General features: G+C 38.9%; 1 long non-coding RNA gene and 1 pseudogene across 2 annotated transcripts; one reads left to right on the top strand and one right to left on the bottom strand.

Annotated features, from left to right (window-relative positions):
* Positions 1-3363: 3363 nt before the first annotated feature.
* LOC309857317 lies at positions 3364-21913 on the bottom strand. Its single transcript, XR_014307628.1, has 4 exons — positions 21806-21913; positions 20508-20553; positions 3601-3745; positions 3364-3462 (listed from the first exon to the last, which is right to left on the bottom strand). It is a non-coding gene; the product is annotated as an uncharacterized lncRNA (long non-coding RNA).
* LOC309857321 (PRELI domain containing protein 3B pseudogene) lies at positions 12516-13478 on the top strand (annotated as a pseudogene). The gene is made up of 2 exons: positions 12516-13255; positions 13471-13478. The product of its transcript is annotated as a PRELI domain containing protein 3B pseudogene (transcript).
* Positions 21914-22215: the final 302 nt, after the last annotated feature.

The raw sequence follows: 22215 nt of genomic DNA, 5'->3' as shown, positions 1-22215 counted from the left end.
AACTCTATTATATTTACCCTTTTTTTTTTGCCACTTCCAATGTTCTTTCTTTTTTGAAGCTCCACAGTTTCTTGTGATATTTCCTTTCTATTTAAAGAACTTCCTCTAGCCATTTTTTTTAAGATTTTATTTATTTATCAGAGAGGGGGTGGGGAGAGCAAGCACAGGCAGAATGGCAGGCAGAGGCAGAGGGAGAAGCAGGCTCCCTGCCGAGCAAGGAGCCCGATGTGGGACTCGATCCCAGATGCTGGGATCATGACCTGAGCCGAAGGCAGCTGCTTAACCAACTGAGCCACCCAGGCGTCCCCCTCTAGCCATTATTAAAAGATAAGTTTGCTAACAACATTTTCTCTTTTTTTTTTTTTTTCCATTGTAGGATACCTTCAGTTATCCTTTCAAGAATGTATTTTCACAAGCCAAAGTTCTGTTTTGTTTGAAAGTTCTTTTCTTTCAGTACTCGGAAAAAAAAATGTATTATTGCCTTCTAGCCTCCATGGTTTCAGATGACGAATTCACTATCATTTCCAAAGGAAATGAGTTGTTTCTCTCTACTCTCAGAATTTTTTTCTCTTTTGGTTTCAGAAATTTAATCATGACATGCCATTGGTATGAATATCTTTTTTGCCAAATTTGGGAATTTTTCATCATTATTTCTTTAAATACTTCAAGTGCCATCATCTCTTCCTTTTGTAGTTCTTTTTTTTTTTCTTTTTAAAGTTTTATTTATTTATTTATTTATTTATTTGAGACAGAGACAGAGAGAACATAAGCAGGGGCAGAGGGAGAAGAAGGGTAAGAAGCAGACTCCCCACTTAACAAGGAGCCCAAAGCAGGGCTTGATCCCAGGACCCTGGAATCATGACTTGAGCCAAAGGCAAACACTTAACCAACTGAGCCACCCAGGTACCCCAATACAAATGTTAATTCTTCAGTTATTCCAAATACAGAGAAAATCCAGCCTCTTCTCATTACCTCCATTCCTCTCCAATTTTGACTAAATGACCATAATCACCCTTCAGGAAAACTTAAAAGGTTCCACTAGTGAACTCTCTTAAGTGCTTACGTTCTTTCCAACGTTTTCTCTACAGAGGTGAGAGAGATCTTATAAGTAAGACATTGTTTGTTTCCCAAAATACACTAGTAAGAATAAAATTAAAAACTTCAGTAAGACTTATGATATTCTTCTTTTGGTCCACAGCTGCCTGACACCATTTCCTGCGCCACTTCCCATCAAACATTCCCCCTGGCCATTGTGACTATTTTTCCTGCTTCCCAAGAAAGACCAAACACATTCCTCCTCATTGGCTTAGTAGCTGCTATTATCCCTTCTATGAAGAAGCAGGATCCTCACAGTTCACACAATCATCTCATTCAAATTCTGCTTTTTTTAAAAAAAAAAAAAAAAGCTTTTATTTTTTATTTGACAGAGAGAGAGAGATCGAAAGTAGGCATAGAGGTGGAAGCAGGCTCCTCGCTGAGCAGAGAGCCAAAGTAAACCCGAGCCGAAGGCAGAGGCTTAACCCACTGAGCCACCCAGGTGCCCCGAGATGTTTATTTTCCTTTGGGATTATGGAGGGGAAAAATCAAATGCTGCTTTGATGGAGATCTCCTTAAGGTTTTCCCTAAGACTCTTCTTAGAGTAGCACAGTCAACTTAACTTTGCTCTAATTCTAGGATAATTTTTACCACTACAGAGCTTTAATACACATAAGTATATGATTTTAGTGTCACCTTTTAAATTTACATTTGACAAAAAACTGCATAAATTTTCAGTGTACAATCTGTTAATTTGATACATTTTTATGCTGTGTAATTGCCACTGTACCAATAATTAGCAACCCTGTTATGTTACATCATTACCATTTCTTATTAGTAATTAGAATAATTAAGTTCTAATGTCTCAGTTTGATTATTGTAACAAAATACTGTTTTCATTATATGATATATAACATCTCTAGGGATTATTTATCTTTTTTTTAATGGTATTCATTCACTTGACAGAGACACAGCAGTAGAGGGAACACAAGCAGGGAAAGTAGAAGTGGGAGAAGCAGGCTTCCCACTGAGCAGAGAGCCCAATGTGGGGCTTGATCCCAGCACCCTGGGATCATGACCCCAGCCAAAGGCAGATGCTTAATGACTGAGCCACCCAGGCACCTCTCTAGGGCTTTTTGACTACTCATTATACTTTTTATACACTTAAACAACATCTCTTCTATCTCTCCCTCTCCTCTGGGTAACCACCACATTACTCATGTTTATAACAAATTCAGCTTTTCTAGATTCCAGACACAAGTGACAACATGCAGTACTTGCCTTTCTCTGTCAGACTTATCTCAATTGATATAAAGCATTCAAGGTTCACCCGTTTTGCAAGTGGCAGAATGTCCTTTCTCATGGCTGAATAGTATTCTATTACTCACACATACCTACCTTATTTAGCTATTCATCCACTGACAGGAACCTAAGGTCATTTCCGTATCTGGCTATTGTGAATCATACTGTGATAAACACCAGCATGCATATTCTCTCTTTCATAGCCTGTTTTCATTTCCTCTGGGTGTCTTCCCAAGTGGTACTACTGGATCATACAAGATAGTTCTATATTTTACTTTCTGAGCAATCTCTATACCATTTTCTATTGTAGCTGATCCAATTTACAACACAGTCAGCAGTGCACAAGCGTTCCTTTTTCTCCGCATCCTTCCCAGAACTAGTTATCCCTTCTCTTCTTGGTACTAGCCATTCTAAATGGTGTGATGTGTGGTTCCAATTTGCATTTCCCTGATGTTTAGTAATGCTGACCATCTTTTCATGTATTTGTTGGCTGTACTGCTATTTGTATAAGCTCATTGACACATAGATAATAGCAATTACTCAAAAATTATTTGGAGTCAAAAAATGAGCATATGAAAGAATGCCTGATGACAGTAAGGCAGGCAACTGAAACTGCTTTGGGAAACAAAGGAATGAAAAAAACAACAGTAAAAATAAAGTAGGCAAGGACTGGTTTTTTGACAGATGTAAGAATGGTAAATACTAAAAAAGTGAATCAAAAAATGTTATTTTAAGAGTGGTTTCTGGAGATTTGTTAAAAAACCAGTATTCCCAGTCAGTTCCCAGGATTAAGACATCTAAAGAGATATTCTTGAAATTGTCAACCTCTGGGTTAATCATGGGAAAATACTAAATGCCCTGATGTTCATCTGTGCAGAGTCCATTAACTCACCTGGGAAGCCCTGGCTTGGGAATTCTTCCTCCAGTATCCATGGCTCCTCTCCTCGCTCTAGCCTGAAGACCACTTCTGGTTTGGTAACACAATACTCTGACAAAGCAAAACAGTTCAGGATTCAGACCAGAAGTCCTGGCTTGCAGGGTCTCTGAAAGAGCAGCAAGCTTCTGGAGCTGCTCGATGAAGATGCTATTGAACATTTCACTGGAGAGGTAAACACAAATATCTTCCTGGTACCCAAAAGAGATCAATTATCACTGATTACTCAGTTCCAATATTAAAAATCATCCAACTCTACAGTGTCTATATGCTTCACAGTTAAAAGAATGAGAACATGCTACTTAGAATTACAAAAAACCAGACCTTACCCACTGAGACAAGGTTACTGTAGTTCTCCAGCATCATGTCTCTAGACAGGGACCTCTGAGCTGAATCCAGGTGCTACCACTCTTCCTGGGTGAAGCCCACAGTCACATCCTTAAATGACACTGACCCCTGGAATTTCTGTTCAATCTGAAATGTTCAGAATTGGGTAACATGGAAAAAGCTGTATGGGAACCAATCCTCACCAGGATTACCAAATAGTTTGCAAAACATCTGACTTTATACTTTGTGGGAAGATGAGAAACCATAATGGAAATACTATGCCATTGCTTAAGGTATTATTCATGCAAAAAATGATCAAATTACACACTGTATCTGGAACCATTCTAGTTCTTAGAAATGCTAAATTATTAAAATTGTTCTTGGATTCAAGTAGCAATAATATGGTAATAAAACACACAGTAGTATGTTACAATTGCTAAGGTGAGAGTACACAGCAGACAGACTAAAATAAATGAGGAAGAAAATTAGTTCTATTTTGAGCTTCACTGAAGAACAGCTACGGGACAAACGGTCATGCTGTGTTGTTCATGCAACTCCATGGTACATGCGAAGGCAGGGCTCCTCTGCTCCTCTAGCACATTTGGGAAATGAGCAGAGGGCAAACAGCACAGGAAATGTTGAGAAGCAGCTGGAGCTGTGAGGACAGAAAGGGCCAGGAAGAAAGCAAGCTATGAAATGGATTACAGAGTAGTTTCACACCAAGTCTCCAACATATTTGACCACCACCAACCTTAGAGAGTATTTCTGAGTACTACACAAGTTTGTATTTATGAATTATGGAAATAAATTATCAATATATTTTGTGACAAGCTTTATTCTTCTTCAACTTTAAAAAGTAAAGAGACAGCTTAATATTGTATTAATTTATTAATATTTATTAATATTTTATCCACTGCAGTACACATTCCAGTTTCTAAGTCTTCAATTTTGAGCCCATAATTAGGATGTGTAGAAAATAAGAATGGAAGATTTTGGAACTGTTACACTTGAAATACCTGTAGAACACAGAGAAGATACCAACTGGATTGTTTGGGATGTCATCTAGAGTGCATGCCTCTACTTTACGACTCACTGTTTCAAAGAAAGGGGAGCCAGAGAAGAGATCTGAGAGTATATAAAAATTATGTAACTAGGTTTTTATTTATAGACCAATTCTCCCAAAAAAGTAAAAGGAAAGCTAAAGGACAAAGAACACCGCTTAAACTACAACAGCAAAAGCTGTGAAACAAATAGGGAATTGATAAGTGGACAGAGAGTGAGAGAACATGGCCACCAATCATGGGCAGAAAGAAATTTCCTCAGAGAATATGCCCAAACAGCTGCATAAACACAAGTATCACAAAATAAGCAAGGAAAAAAATAAACTGGACACTGTATTTTAACAAGATACATCTTAAATGTGAAATATAATACTATAGGTATAGAATGAAAATAAAGATTTGACAAACATAATAATTTGGTAGCATTTGATATCACCAACAATGAATCAGAAAGCTCTCAGAGAAGTAAGAGACTGACAATAATCAAGAATGCAAGGTGTGAAAAAATCACTTTGTAAATGGAAAACAGAAGAACAGGCCATGAAGGAATTTTCTGAAGGTGGAAATAAAAATAAGAATGAATAGTTTTAAAAACTAAGAGATGACAATATGATCATCTGAGTATATAACCAAAACCGTAATTAAAAAACAAAACAAAACAAAAAACAACTAGTGACAAACTAGAAATTTCCCTAGTGTGATAATGGACTTTCATATATACCTACAACAAATATTACACTTAATGGTGAAATATACAAGTGTTCAATTTAGGGGAGCCTGGGTGGATGGGTCTGTTAAGCATTTGACTCTTGATTTTGGCTCATGTCATGATCTCAGGTCGTGAGATCAAGCCCCGCATCAGGCTCCATGCTGAATGGGGAGTCCACTGGAGATTCTCTTTCTCCCTTTCCCTCTGCCCATCCCCTAATCATGCATGTGCTTATGTGTGTAGTCTCTTTCTCTCTTAAGCAAAAAAAAAAAAGGAAGGAAACATGCTGAAGAATTCTGACCTCTGTATATGAAAAAATTAACGTTATTCTGACTCTTGGTTTTAGCTTAATGATATCCTTGAGACTTCTTTAGATTAACAATTTGTCATTGTCAACTCTGTGATTTTTGTAAATTTGTTGAAGTATGAATATACTTAAAAATAACACAAAAGTGAACCTTGGAGTACAAAGGCTCCATGTAGTTTCACACAGTGAACACATGCATAAAACTAGCATTTAGATCAAGAAAAAAAACATTAGTGAAACTGAGAAGCTCCTTCATATCCCATCTAGTACCTACCACCTACCCCGAACCTAACTCTCACATGATAACCACAATGACATACACACCGGGATGTCTGAAATGAAAAACTCGGAAAATACCAAATAGAGATACTGGCAAAAATGTGAAAACAACTGGAACATTCATACCTTGCCAGTGGGAGGATAAGCAAGTACATATACCTTGGTGAAATATTAAGGAATTTCTATTTAAAGCTATTGTATTAATTCCTCTCCTAGTTATATACCCTTTGTCAACCAAAGGGTCTATAGGAAATAATCAGAGCAGTTTGATTTATTAGCCAAAACCTGGAAACAGTCCAAAAGCCCATCAACAGAAGGAGAAATAAAACTGCAGTATGGCTATTAGTGGAATACATAACGAAGATAAAAGAAAAACTGATACACTCGGCAAAATGGATGAATCTCACATATACGATACTGAGTGGAATCCAGATATACAAGCAACACTAATCAATGATAAGATATGTCAAGGTAAGATAAACCTCAAGTACCAGAGAAACTTCTTGGGTACTGGGTAGCAATTACACAGGGGTGTGTGCATGCGTGCGCACACATACACACACATATAAAAATTCATCAAGCTTGACACTTAAGTTATATACAGCTTACCTCAATTAACTGACAAAAAAATACTTTTTGGAACTTATAATACACAGTAAGTTCCTGGCATAAAACTGATGATATACTATTCATAAAACCAATAGACTAAAACAAAAGATTCTGAAATACAATAGCAAAACCAAGGCACTTATTTAGAAGTGATGTGGAAATGCAATATCATTCTGACATTCTTTTCTAGTTTGGATGAAAGGGAAGAAATGGACAATCAAAAGAACCTGATAATAAAACATTACTCAATAAAGATGTGTTAACAGAGAAATATAGACTATTATAACAGTAATGTCTTCATAATCAAAACTAGAAACCAACAATTTATCAAATTAGGAAAAAAAAAGAAAGTAAATTTGACCAGCAGTGCAATGAGAAACTGAGTGTATGACAAAAATTAAAACGACATAGAACACACAAAACATTAATGATGTTATACTAGGATATACAGTAAACAAGACTGTAAAACAAAAAACCTAAACTATAAAATGGTATATGAATATGCTAAATTTTTTACCAATGGGTGACATAACTGATTTGAAAACAAAACCAATTATTTGCAATATCAAAAAAATTTGAAAACAAAATAAAGGGAAAATATCAAATATACTGCAAAAAATATATATGCAAAATAGGGGCAACCTGGGTGACTCAATCACTTAAGCATCTGCCTTGGGATCAGGTCATGATCTCAGGGTCCTAGGATCAAGCCCCATGTTAGGTTCCCTGCTCAGTAGGGTCTGCTTCTCCCTCTCCCTTTTCCCTTCCCCCACTCTTCTTTCACTCTCAAATGAATAAAAAAACGTTAAAAAATAGATAAGCAAAATTAAAGTAGTTTAACGTAATTCACAGCAGATAAGGTAACACTGAGGGCTAAAAGAATGAAATGAGCAATGATGATTCTTCAAGAAGAGAAAGAAATCATTTATCTTTTTTGGCACCAAATATCTGAAAAGACAATCACTTAAAGAAAATACAACTATAGGGGTGCCTGGGTGGCTCAGTTGGTTAAGCGTCGGCTCGGGTCATGATTCCAGGGTCCTAGGATCGAGCCCCACATTGGGCTCCCTGCTCAGTGGGGAACCTGCTTCTCCCTCTCCCTCTGCTGCTCCCCCTGCTTGCACTCTCTCTGTGAAATCAATAAATTAAAAAAAAATACAACTATAAATACGAGGACACTTTTTAAAAATATTTATTTAACAGAGCAAGAGAGAGAGAGAGATCACAAGTAGGCAGAGAGGAGATCACAAGTAGGCAGAGAGGCAGGCAGAGAAAGGGGAAGCAGGCTCCCTGCTGAGCAGAGAGCTTGATGTGGGGCTTGATCCCAAGACCATGGAATCATGACCTGAGCTGAAGGCAGAGGCTTAACCCTCTAAGTCACCCAGGCACCCCACGAGGACACTTTTAAGACACAGTCATGTATCTATGAAAATATAGGAGATACACTCAAATCTCCATGAAATATATTTTGTTTTCCTAAAGAAAATATTGTATATGATATCCCAAAAGAAACCAATGCTTTGGGCTGAAACATTAAAGAACTACCAAAATAGATTTAAGAGAAAGGTAGAAAATCAGTGTATAGTCCAATAACCAAAAATAGGACTTAAAAATATTTAAAAATCAATTGAAGATTTTGAAGATCTACCATGGAAAAAAAAACAATTTCAGATATTTTTCAGGATTAAAATCTAGCCAACACTAAGTGACAACCCATGCTTATTTATTTATTTATTTATTTATATTAAAAGACAGTTAACAAAATCAAGACAACTGACAGAATGGGAGAAGATATTTGCAAACGACATATCAGATAAAGGACTAGTGTTTAGAAACTATAAAGAACTTAGCAAACTCAACACCCAAAGAACAAATAATCCAATCAAGAAATGGGCAGAGGACATGAACAGACATTTCTGCAAAGAAGACATCCAGATGGCCAACAGACACATGAAAAAGTGCTCCATATCACTCGGCATCAGGGAAATACAAATCAAAACCACAATGAGATATCACCTCACACCAGTCAGAATGGCTAAAATCAACAAGTCAGGAAATGACAGATGCTGGTGAGGATGCGGAGAAAGGGGAACCCTCCTACACTGTTGGTGGGAATGCAAGCTGGTGCAGCCACTCTGGAAAACAGCATGGAGGTTCCTCAAAATGTTGAAAATAGAACTGCCCTATGACCCAGCAATTGCACTATTGGGTATTTACCCTAAAGATACAAACGTAGTGATCCAAGGGGGCACGTGCACCCGAATGTTTATAGCAGCAATGTCCACAATAGCCAAACTATGGAAAGAACCTAGATGTCCATCAACAGATGAATGGATCAAGAAGATGTGGTATATATACACAATGGAATACTATGCAGCCATCAAAAGAAATGAAATCTTGCCATTTGCGACAACATGGATGGAACTAGAGCGTATCATGCTTAGTGAAATAAGTCAAGCAGAGAAAGACAACTATCATATGATCTCCCTGATATGAGGAAGTGGTGATGCAACATGGGGGCTTAAGTGGGTAGGAGAAGAATCAATGAAACAAGATGGGATTGGGAGGGAGACAAACCATAAGTGATTCTTAATCTCACAAAACAAATGAGGGTTGCTGGGGGGAGGGGTTTGGGAGAACGGGATGGGATTATGGACATTGGGGAGGGTATGTGCTTTGGTGAGTGCTGTGAAGTGTGTAAACCTGGTGATTCACAGACCTGTACCCCTGGGGATAAAAATATATGTTTATAAAAAATAAAAAAATTAAAAAAAAAAAGATTTATTTATCCAAGAGAGAGAGCACACACGGGCAGGTGAAGGGGCAGAGGGAGAAGCAGACTTCCTGTTGAGCAGGGAGCCCAATGAAGGGCTCGATCCCAGGACCCCGAGATCAGGAACTGAGCCAAAAGCAAACGCTTAACTGATGGAGCCACTAGGCAACCCCCAACAACCCATATAATTTAAACATTCTATACCATAAAAAATATCTGTGGAACATTATAAATTTAGTAACAAAATATTGTTCAAAAACAATTCCTATTTAATTTTGATACATATATTCTAAATAAAACACTTGCAAGCTCAATTCATAACAGTCTATTAAGAGTAATTCAGGAAAAAAAAAAAGCAAAAAGTAATTCAGCATGTCCATGCAGAACTCTCCAGGTTCCAAACAGGTTCAGAAAAGCAGGTTATTTTGTTTATAGTATATATTCCAAACACTTAAAACAGTCCATGAAAGGTGTTCCAAAAATATTTGCCGAATGAATGGTCTAATATATTTCTTCTAAAAATTTAAGCTTAGGACACAGGGAGCTCCAGATATTGGAATTATCTGACATATTTAATGACTATGGTTAAAATGATAAAGAAAAAGACTCGTTGAATCACCATATTGTATGCCTGAAACTAACGTAACATTGTTTGTCAACTATAATTTTTAAAAAAATGATAAAGGGAAGGGGCACCTGGGTGTCTCAGTGGGTTAAAGCCTCTGCCTTAGACTCAGGTCATGATTCCAGGGTCCTGGGATCGAGCCCCGCATCAGGCTCTCTGCTCAGCAGGGAGTCTGCTTCTCCCTCTCTCTGCCTGCCTCTCTGCCAACTTGTGATCTCTATCAAATAAAGAAATAAAATCTTTTTAAAAAATGATAAAGTGAAAAAGATGGACAGATTGAGAGTTTTCAGAAGAGATATAAAAACTATGAGAAAGACTGAATATAAATGGCAAACCTTAAAAGCAGCCAGAGAGAAATGAAACAGTAATTACCTTCAGGGAAAATGTAGTCCCAAACTGCCAAATATATTTACACACATACACACACACACTTTTCAGATCCACACATACTCTGTACTTAAATTGACCAGTTTGGGACACAAAGCAGAGTTCTACAACTTCAAAGATTTGATATCATACAGAGAACATTCTTTTTACAGTGTTTAATATATCAGTAAGAAAAAGATTAACCAGAAAACATCACGTTTACAGATTAAGATACATGTGGTGTTATATTTATTTAAGAAATATATTTCTAAATAGAGATTAGAGGTTATTTATTTATTTATTATTTGAGAGAGAGAACACACCCATGTGCCTGCAAGTGGGTGGGGAGGGACAGAGGGAGAATATCAAGCAGACTCCCCACTGAGCATGCAGCCCTCCATACAGCGCAGTCCTACAACCCCAAGACCACGACCTGAGCCAAGACCAAGAGTTGGACACTTAACCGACTGAAACATTCTTGTACCCCTAGATTAGAGAACATTTTTAAGTGAATTATCAAAATACAACATACCAAAACCTGTAAGACACATCTAAGAAGTTACGCTTTAAAAAAAAATCCTTAATAGTATATATTAGAGAAGTTAAAAAAATCAGTAAGTATCTACCTTTTTTTAAAGCAAAAGAGGAAGTTACAGCTAATATATGCACAAAGACATGTTACAGATCAGACATTAACAAATTTAAAAAATCTACATATAGTATAAAGAGAGAGGACAAAACCAAGTTTGTACCTTGACAATTCTTTGCCAAAGCTGATCAAGTTATAAAGAAGAAAGGTTCACTCTCCAATATCTGGCATGAAAACAACATCTCTATACAGTTTCTGTGGTCTATAAAAATATAGTGAAGAAATTAAGGGCCAATAATTTTGAAAATGTGGGGGGAAAGTTTACTTTCAAAGAAAGAAACTACTTATCAAAACTTACTTTTTAAAAAAGAAAATCTAGGGTCACCTGGGTAGCTCAGTTGGTTGAGTGTCCAACTTTTTTTTTAAGATTTTATTTATTTACTTATTTGACAGACAGAGATCTCAAGTAGGCAGAGAGGCAGGCAGAGGTTGTGGGAGTGGGTAGGGAGCAGAATCCCTGCTGAGCAGAGAGCCAGGTGTGGGGCTTGATCCCAGGACCCTGGGATCATGACCTGAGCTGAAGGAAGAGGCTTAACTCACTGAGCCACTCAGGTGCCCCGAGTGTTTGACTCTTGATCCTGGCTCAAGTCTCAGTCGAAGGGTCATGAGTTTGAGCCCTGCACTGGGCTCCACTGTGGACATGTAGTCTACAAAAAACAGGCAGAAAGAAAGAAACAAAGAAAGAAAAGGAAAGGAAAGGAAAGGAAATCAAATCTAATGCCACATGTCTGTTAAGGAAATTGCATCTATAATTTAAACTCTTCCTATGTGGGTGCCTGGCTGGCTCAATTGATGGAACACTTGACTCTCAATCTCAAGGTTGTGAGTTCAAGCCCCAAGTTGGGAAAGAGCTTCCTTAACAGAAGAGAGACAGGAAGAAAGAAATCTTCCCATGAAGGCAACTCCAGTCACAGATGTCCTCACATATGAATGGAAAACCTAAGAAGTAGCAACAAACTAAAAGATCCTGTAGAGAAAACAAGAGGAAATACTCCAAATTCATGTTATATATTCAACATATTCCTGATATTAAATACTAAATCATAACAAGAACATATTCTGCCCCCTCTCTACCCCAAAACACTTACTGGTCTGTCTTTCTCATGAAGGACACAAATATAAAAATCCAAAACAAAGTATTATCAAACTAAAGCCAGGAATATATAGAAAGAATACCATGGCCCAGCTCAGTTTCAAGAATATCTAGTTTGTTTTACATTTATAAATTAATGTAATTTACCAACTAAGAAAATAGAGGAGATAAATCACATGATTTCAATAGATGTTCAAAACCATTGAATAAAATTTAATAGACACTCACAGAAACAAGAAAAACGTTAGATAAGAAGGGATAGAAGGGGACATCCTTGGTGTGGTAAGAAATGAGAAATAAGGGGCGCCTGGGTGGCGGAGCTGGTTAGGCGTCTGACTCCTGGTTTCGGCTAAGGTCATGATCTCGGGGTTGTGGGATCAGGTCCACGTTGGGGTCTGTGGTCAGTGGTTCTGCTTGAGATTCTTTCCCTCCTTCCATCCTCTCACTCGTGTTCTTTCTGTCTCTCAGATAAATAAAATAAATCTTTAAAAGAAAGAATAAAAGTGAACACCAGGGACATTGTGCAAGTGGCCGGCACCATGAAGATCTGGACTTCAGACCACGTCTTTGACCACCCATTGGAAACTATTACAGCTGCAACGCAGGAAGACCCAAATGTGGTTGGAGGTAATGTACTGGACAGACATACAGATCACTCTGGAAAGCTGTACAGCCAAAGACTTCTCAGCACAGAGTGGGGGCTGCCTTCCATTGTGAAATCTCATATTGCAGCAAAAACTAACACATTTGTGCAAGAATACTCTGTACTTGATTCTGCAGAGAAAGCGATGGAACTTAAACCTACTAATATTTCACTTACAAATACGGTTTCTGCAGTTTATACACAAACCACACCTTCAAGACCCAGAAAAAAATATTTTGACTCAAGAAGCTGCGATCACTATGGAAGGAGTCAGTCTTAGCAGTTACCTTGAAGGACTGACGGCAAGCATGGTATCTTCAAATGCCAATAAAGGCCAGGAAACAATGGAATGGGTAATATATCAATTAAATGCTGAGACTGAAGACTTGGCAGCTTCGGCAAGAGGGAGCATGAAGACACCAAATGCAGTGGCAGGGTTTGTAAGAGAAATGAGGATGAAAGCTGTTACACGAAACACCCACTCCCCACATCTCTGCAAGCTGGCAATATACTTGTTATTTAAAAATCAGAAATATATTTTAGGTAGGATATTTTTTAATAAGCTGAAGAAAAACTGTATGATTTTTTTATCAAAACAAAGAGGTGGCAGATTTCTAAATAAAAGGGATCATCCGAAAGTAGTATTGTATGAAATGTCCATCTAATTCCTGAGGATTCTAGCAGTTATGTGAAAATTTAGCAATTTCTGAAAAGGACCTAGAAAATCATATTGGCATATTACATCTCCTTTAATGTAGAACTGTAAAGCTTTTCATGCATTAGTACTCTTCCCGGCTTTGGATTAACCCCAAAACAAAGCTGAGCCACCTAAATACATATAATTATCTTGCTCCGGTAAACCTAAAGAGCTTGCATTAGGAAATCCTTAAAAAAGAGAGAGAGAGAGAGAGTAATTATAGGGGCAACAAGGTGGCTCAGTTGGTTAGGCATCAGTCTTTGGCTCAGATCATGATCTCAGGGTCCTTGGTTCAAGCCCCACATCAGGTTCCCCACTGAGCAGGAAGTCTGCTTCTCCCTCTGCCTTTGCCTCTTCCCCCTGCTTGTGTGAACACTTATTTGCACTCTCTAAGTAAAATCTTTAAAAAAGGAAAAATTTTACAGTTTTAAAAGATACTGATTTGTATAAAATAACTTGCTCTGTTATAAAGCACCATTAAAAACCACAGTGTTTTGTTTGGTACTTAAATGACATTTTTGGAGTGAAAATTATTATTAAAGTAATACAGAACTCCAACAACAACAACAAAGAATTTTATTGTATTAAAGAGTACTGTACTAATTTGCTACAGTTTTGTAACTTAGGAAAGGTATTACCTTCCCTGGATTTGTCCTTTATGACTTAATATGCTATAAAGTGGGCTTAAGATGTTATCTGAAAAATAAAGTCAACCTGGAACTTTGCAGCACTCCAAAGAGAGAAGAGCTGTTCACATCGTTTAGCATTTCACATTTCAATAACTTATAAACTGTCAGGTGTCAAAGCCATGGTTCTCTAATTGCTAAAGCATAACATGCCAGGTTATTTGGATATAATTACTTTTTGAAGTAATTGTGACTACAAAACATCTTTTTTATGCGATCGGGAGGGAAACAAACCATAAGAGACTCTTAATCTTATAAAACAAACTGAGGGTTGCGGGGGGGGGGGGCGGTTAGGGAAAGGGTGTTTGGGTTACAGACACTGGGAAAGGTATGTGCTATGATGAGTGCTGTAGTGTGTAAACCTGGCGATTCACAGACCTGTACCCCTGGGGCTAATAATACATTCTATGATAATAAAAAATTAAAAATTAAAAAAAAACATCTTTTTTACATGAAGAACTTCACGTTATTGAAATTACTCAATCACTGTCTTCTGAAGCATATATCCCAGGCACTTAGTGTTTTTAATAATATGGTGCAACTGCAGGGGGGTGGGTTGTGGGAGGGGGAGTGATAACGAGAAAAAAAGTACTGATCTAAACTAAGCCCTACATGAATTGCTTTGGAGCTTTTATTTACAGGAAATCCCTAAGGAGCAGCTGCAATCTGAAAAGCAATCCAGTAAACAAATTTTGTTTTAAATTGTATAGCAATTATTAACCACTAATACCTTTGATATTTGCAATTGTTACACAGAGTACTATAGTTAGAAGGTAATTAGCTCTTGTCTTGGATTACATAATGCTTGATGTGATAAACTCATCAGATTTCCTATAAAAGAAACCAGTTGATATATGTTTATAACTACAGAAACAGTATACCAAACTATTTAAAAGTGCATGTTTTCCTACTTAAAATATTGTTTAGCTTAAGACTTCTTAGGATAAAGCCAAGTTAAATCCAAAGAGTTTTTTGTGTTTTAAGATTTACTTACTTATTTTATTTTTTAAAATATTTTATTTATTTATTTGACAAAGAGAGATCACAAGTAGGCAGAGAGGCAGGCAGAGAGAGAGAGGAGGAAGCAGGCTCCCTGCTGAGCAGAGAGCCTAATGTGGGACTCTATCCCAGGACCCTGAGATCATGACCAGAGCTGAAGGCACAGGCTTTAACCCACTGAGCCACCCAGGCACCCCTTGATTTACTTATTTATTTTAGAGAGAGCTAGCACACAAGCAGGAGGGGCAGAGGCTAAGCACAGAGCCCAATGTGAGGCTCAATCTCACCACCTCAACACCATGACCTGAGCGAAAAACAAGAGTCAGACACCTAACCGGATGCACCACCTAAGCACCCTCTAGTAAGGTTTTTGATTACCTTTTGCAACTGAAGATGGTTTTTACAACTGAAATAATATTCTGGCAAAACAAAACATTGCTAAACATTGATATTTGATAAAAAGCTGCCTTCTATAATTTCTGTAAATTATACTTGTTCTGAAAAAGATGCAATGTCCTAATGATAAAAAGATTTCTCAACAGGGTGCCTGCATGGCTCAGTGGGTTAAGCCTCTGCCTTTGGCTCATGTCATGATCTCAGGGTCCTGGGATCGAGGTCCATATTGGGCTCTCTGCTCAGCAGGGAGCCTACTTCCCCCTGCTCTCTCTGCCTGCTTCTCTGCCTACTTGTGATCTCTGTCAAAAAAATAAATAAAATCTTAAAAAAAATTTCTAAACAAACAAAAGTAAATACCAAGTCCATTAAAACAGGCATAAATGTGAAAGCCAAAATAAATAAATAAATAAATAGATAATAACAGAGGAGATTATCAATCTGGCCTTAGAGTAGGAAAATTAATTTTAAACAGGATACAAATGACAGCAACATTAATAACTTTAATAAACTAATCCAAGGATCTGGAAAGTCTTCCTTGTAAAGAGCCAGAGAGCAAATACTTTAGGCCTTTAGGGCCAGATGGTCTTCATCATTTCACTACTTAATGCTACCCTTGAAGCCACTGATTACACACAAATGAATGACCAGCATAGTAACAGGTACGGATTGTGAGAGGAGCACAAGGGAGGCTTTAGAAGCGCTGCCAGTGTTTGCTCTGACCTATGTATTAGTTATGCGGGCATTAGATTTGTGGTAATTCACTGGGCTCTACACTTACAATCTGTGGATTTTTTAAAAACATTTGTTGTATGTATAAAAATAAGATTAAAGGGGCACCTGGTGGCTCAGTGGGTTGAGCCTCTGCCTTCGGCTTGGGTTGTGGTCTCCGGGTCCTGGGATCAAGCCCCGCATCTGGCTCTCTGCTTGGTGGGGAGCCTGCTCCCTCCTCTCTCTCTGTCTGCCTCTCTGCATACTTGTGATCTCTGTCTGTCAAATAAATAAATAAAAATCTTTATTAAAAAATAAGATTAAAAAATAAAATACATTTTAAGTAAGTGATCAAAGAAGGTATCAGAAAGGAAATGGCAGCCTGTGTAGAAAAAAAAAAAAAGCACCACATATTGATACATGATACTGATTCTGCAGCCAAAGTAGTAGTAGAGGGAAATTATATCCTTACATGGGCATAATAAAGAGCTTTACAATAAACTCATCTTCAACAAAAAGTTACAAAAAACATCCTATAACCAAAGATATCTGAAGGAAAGAATAAAGGTAAAAGCAGAAGTTAATAAAAATAACAGTGGAAGGGTGCCTGGTTGGCTCAGTGGGTTAAGCCTCTGCCTTCGGCTCAGGTCGTGATCTCAGGGTCTTGGGATTGAGCCCCACATTGGCCTCTCTGCTTGACGGGGGGTCTGTTTCCACCCCCACCGCCACCCACCACCTACATGTGATCTCTCAAATGAATAAATAAAATCTTAAAAAAAAATAACAGTGGAGGGGTGCCTGGGTGCTAGAGTAAGTTAAGCATCGGTCTCTGGATTTATGTTCGGGTCATGATCTCAGGGTTGTGAGGCTGATTCCCACATTGGGCTCCAGGCTCAGCGTGGAATCTGCATAATACACCCTCTTCCTCTCTCTGTGCCCGGCTTCCTGGGCTCATGCATGCCCGTGCTCAATCTCTCAAATAAATAATTGTTTTAAGATTTTATTGATGTATTTGACAGAGAGAGAGATCACAAGGAGGCAGAGAGGCAGGCAGAGAGAGAAAGAGGAGGAAGTAGGCTCCCTGCTGAGCAGAGAGCCCAATGTGGGGCTTGATCCCAGGACCCCGAGATCACGACCTGAGCAGGAGGCAGAGGCCTAACCCACTGAGCCACCCAGGAACCCCAAATCTTTTTTTTTTTTTAAAGGGAAAAAAACAGAGTGAAAATCAATAAAACCAAAAGCTGGCTCCATGAAGAATAAAATACTATCTGTGATAAATATTAGTCCAAACAAATTAGAAAAGCCACTAGGAATAATAAGGAACAAATTAAATACTTTTTCCAAATTTTTATTTAAATTCTAGTCAGTTAACATACGGTGCAATACTGGTTTCAGGTGCAGAATTCAGTGATTCATCACTTGCATACAAAACCCAGTGCTCATCACAAGTGCCTTCTATAATACCATCACCCATATAGTCTATCCCCACCACCTCCCTCCACCAGCCCTGTTTGTCCTGTCCTTAAGAGTCTCTTATGGCTTGTTTCCCTCTCCTTTCCCCCCTCCCATATATTCATCCCTTTTGTTTCTTAAATTATACATATGAGTGAAATCAAATTAAATGTTTTTTAAGTGACAAGGTTATGGAAAAAAATACTGACAAACAGAATTACAGTTATCATCAAAAGAGTAACACTCTTTGACCAAGTAGGGCTTCTTTTAAAAAAATAAAGATTAGTTTTTAAGAAATATGGAAATATAATAGATCTAAAAAGAAAAAATATATCATCATTCCCATTAAATGTTAAGAAAGCATTTGGAAAAATTATTCTAATTTTCAATAAAATAAGACTTCAAGGATACTTTGTGAACATGACAAAAAAAACCCAGTCCAAAGTCAGCAACGTGCATAATGGAGAAGAAACACGGCAGGCATTCCCACTCACGTGTATTATGTTAGTGCTTTTATTGTTCTGCTTATTTTTTAGAGATGCTCAAATATAAAATCAGATCCCTTATCACATTATACTAAAAAATTCTAGATTAAGGTACTAAATATTTTTAAAAAGTCTTATTAGAAAAAAGACAGAAAACAGAAAAATGTCATCAGGCCCCCAGGGTCAGGAAAACAATAATAAAAAATAGAAGAGGCAAAAGGGTTGTATCACAATGTAAAATTTCCAGAAATAATACTACTATATTAAAAGACAAAGCATATGGAGAGAAGAAAATTGATAAAAATTATCATGAAAGATTACCACCTAGGGGCGCCGGGGTGGCTCAGTGAGTTAAAGACTCTGCCTTCGGCTCAGGTCATGATCCCAGGGTCCTAGGAATGAGCCTCACCATTGGGCTCTCTGCCCAGCAGGGAGCCTGCTTTCCCCTCTCTCATTGCCTGGCTGCCTCTCTGCCCATTTGGGATCTCTGTCAAATAAATTTTAAAAAAATCTTAAAAGAAAAAAAAAAAGATTACCACCTAAAATACGTAAGAATTCTTACAAAACTCCATAGCCTGAAAGAACTTAAAAAGCCAGATTTATGAAAGTCAAAAAAATTCAACCAGAAAAATGGAAATTAAAGTTTTCACCCCTTAGTGTACAAATACTTTTTATATCTGGAAAGAAGAGAGGGAAAGTAGTCTTCTAATGAATAAGTTTACCTAGAAAAATTAGAAATGCTCATATCCTGTAACTCAAAAATACTAATCATTGGACTATAGAGCAGTAATTCTTAAACTTGATGTGTATGAGCATCATATGCACACCTTGTTAAAAATATGGACTGCTGGGGTGCCTGGGTGTCTCTGTGGGTTAAAGCCTCTGCCTTCAGCTCAGGCCATAATCTCAGGGTCCTGGGATGGAGCCCTGCCATCAGGCTCTCTGCTCAGCGGGGAGCCTGCTTCCTCCTCTTTCTGCCTGCATCTCTGCCTATTTGTGATCTCTGTCTGTCAAATAAATAAATAAAATCTTTAAAAAAATATATGGATTGCTGGGCCTCGCCCCCAAATTTTTCTTCCAGAAGGTCTGGGAACATACATAAAAATCTGCATTTCTGACAAGTTTCAAGGTGATACTGCCATTTCTGGTCAAAGAACCTAACTTTGAGAAGCACTGCTCCAGAGTCTGGAGACACACTTGCATCTATGCAGAGAGAACAAGTATATTCACAGCAGCATATATATTAATGAAAAGTGGAAATTACCTAAATGCCTATCAATAAAATATAGTATTTAGAATATAGTGTACCATACAGTGTGAAAAATAGAGCATTAAAAGGGCTAAACTACATGTGAATAGATCCCAAATTACTGGTCAATTGAGGGGGAAAATGTCCATTGCAGATACATGAAGATAATTTATACATTTCTAGAAGTATTCAAAACAATGAACAGTACTATTCAACTCTCTACCTATCTTTTCAATGTTTGCGTATTGATATGATGATAAAGCTAGTAGACAAAGGATAAAAAATTGGAACCGAACCACACGGCTCAATGAGGAAGACTCCACGAAAAAGCCATCAGAAGACTGATACTAGAAGACTTGATCCAGGAGCTGCAGTAGAGTAATGCAGCAGTTCTTCGAGGAAAGCAATTACAATTAAATCTTTGGCCACCTTTACCTGGGTAGATCCCAATAGCAGAGGGGAAAGACCAGGACAGAATTCTATGAGAAGAATTTGACTGGGAAGCTCAGACATACTTACCAGAGAATTTACCTCTGAACCATTGGCTGTGCAACTTAAATACATAAGCTGGCTAAAGTCCTCACGGAGAGTTTTTCTAACAGGCATGCAGGCCATTCATTCCTCTGAACATACCAGCTTTTATAGCAGGACCAAATAAGACCATTATAAATGCACTACTTTAACTATCTCTTGGACCCTATTACTCTCAGTGAGGAATGGCTTTAGGCACTCCTTTCAGGGCGGTCACTGGAAGGTTACCCACTATGTGTCCCCATGTTAAGACCAAAAATTATACCTTTCAAGAACTTTTTGTGTTTAAAAAAAAAAAAAAAGAAAGGGTCTGTCTGTATCCAAATACAGTGTCTTCCTTTTTCCGTGGTTATCAGAAACAGCAGAGACGTATTTGTGGATTACCTTAGAAACTCTAAGATATATAATGATCAGTATGTATCTCTAAGCCAACCTGGCCTTGCTCCTGATGTTACTTTATATTTTTCTGTAAAGTTAGATTTTTATCAATTACTAATTTTCCCCATCTTAACATATGGACTCCTACAAATCTCACAAAGTCCACTGTAAAAAAAAAAAAAAAAAAAAAGTGGGGAATGAACAAATAACTTACCTGGGACTTGTTCATTTTCCGCTGTCTTGGATAAACGCAGACAACTCTGGGTTACAAGAGGGAAGGGGCCATGGAAGATCTGGCGTGCCTAGCAGCTCCAGAATCCTCCTGCCCTAAAAACTACACACACCCAACAGACAGGAAGAACGTCGGTACCTCCGACCTTCGGATGCTGAAACACCCCTTATATAACATGACTCTGATATTATCATGTAGCAGCTCCCGGACATAACGTTTTTCACTGGGTAAATGTAAATATTTGCTCCCTGAGGATTTAACAGTTTAAACCTCCCCTGATGCTCACACACACACAAATTTTTAAATAAACCAGTTCAGACCAAACAATACACCCAGTGAAATAACATGAACTCTTCACCAAAACTATTCAAAAAATACTCCGACTAACCCGTTTATCAATTTCCCTACTGTTACTAAACCCTTGGTTAGTGATTCCGCAGAAAGCTATAAAAAGCAGTGCTTTAAGGAAAGGTCTAGGTCTCAATTTCTGTGTTTGTTGCCATTTTTCAAAAGGACATTTTAAATGTAATTTGCTTTTCCTTGCCTGTAAAAGCAGACAGTTCTCTCTCACGAGTCAGGAGACACGACTTTCAGTCTTCGCCACTAACAAGGGGATTCTGAACAAGTCGCTAACTTTCAAGAGGGGAATTATTTTTTTTTAATTTAAAAAATTATTATTATTATTATTATTATTATTATTATTATTATTTGGCAGTTAAGTAAGACAAAAGCAGAGAATTCTTGAAGACGCTTCGTGAACGCCAGGGCAAGTCAGGACTGATTAACAGCGCACATCGGGATGCAGTGATGGGCACGGCTAGTGGGCAGCTCAGCCTCCAGGAAGAATAAAGGGAGAGCGGAGGGAACGGGTCTCCCCAAGGCCGGGCGGTAACCGCATAGCCACGGCGGTTACCGCACAGCCCGGGTGGGCGCGCCCCGCTTCCCCGACCGCCGCACGTAAGCACCCACCGCGCACGCGTAGACGTCCTCCCCACGGCGCCCTCCCCCACCCAAGGGGTCCGCACGCCCACGGTGCACGCGCACACGCCCTCTTCCTCTGGCCTCCCAAAAGGGGCTCCACGAACAGCCCCGCACGCTCCGCGCAGGGGCCGATCACGTGGGGTCTCCGACCCCTAGTCTTGATGCGGAGGTCCCCATCCTGCCGTGGGCGGGCCGCAGGTTTCCTCCACACTACTGGGCACAGACCCCCTACGCCAGAGCCGCGACCCCGGGCAGCGCGGCGCCAAACCTCAGCCTTTGTCCAGCTGTTCCGGGCTCACCTGTCGCTTCCTCGTTGGGAGGGACTGGCCCCGGAAAAGCGCGGATGTTCAGCGGCGCAGGAATCGCCTCCCACGTGAGACCTGAATAGAACGGGGAAAGGAGCGGTGGAAGGGAGCACAGAGGCAGAGGGCGGAACTAGGCATGCGCAGAAACAGGCTTGCTCAGAACCTGGCAGTCCCGGCAATCAGTGCTACCAATTGAACTACCTTTCCCCGCGACCCCTGGTGCGAGATTGGCTGAGAGTGCAATCTTCTATGGAGCCCGAGAAAGTTTGGGGCGCTTGAGATAGCTCTCCAAGCAGTCAGAGCCCGGGACTCCCCACAGCTTACAGATTACAGCTGAGTTCTCTGCAAGTGTGCAATTTAGAGCTGTCAGGGAACGGGAACCTGCATGTAACCTTCACTTTTTC

This window comes from Mustela nivalis, assembly GCF_964662115.1.
Source record: "Mustela nivalis genome assembly, contig: HAP1_SCAFFOLD_1205, whole genome shotgun sequence".
Taxonomy (NCBI): Eukaryota; Metazoa; Chordata; class Mammalia; order Carnivora; family Mustelidae; genus Mustela; species Mustela nivalis.
The sequence above is the reverse complement of the archived record's forward strand: the minus strand, read 5'-3'. Positions and strand labels throughout refer to the sequence as shown.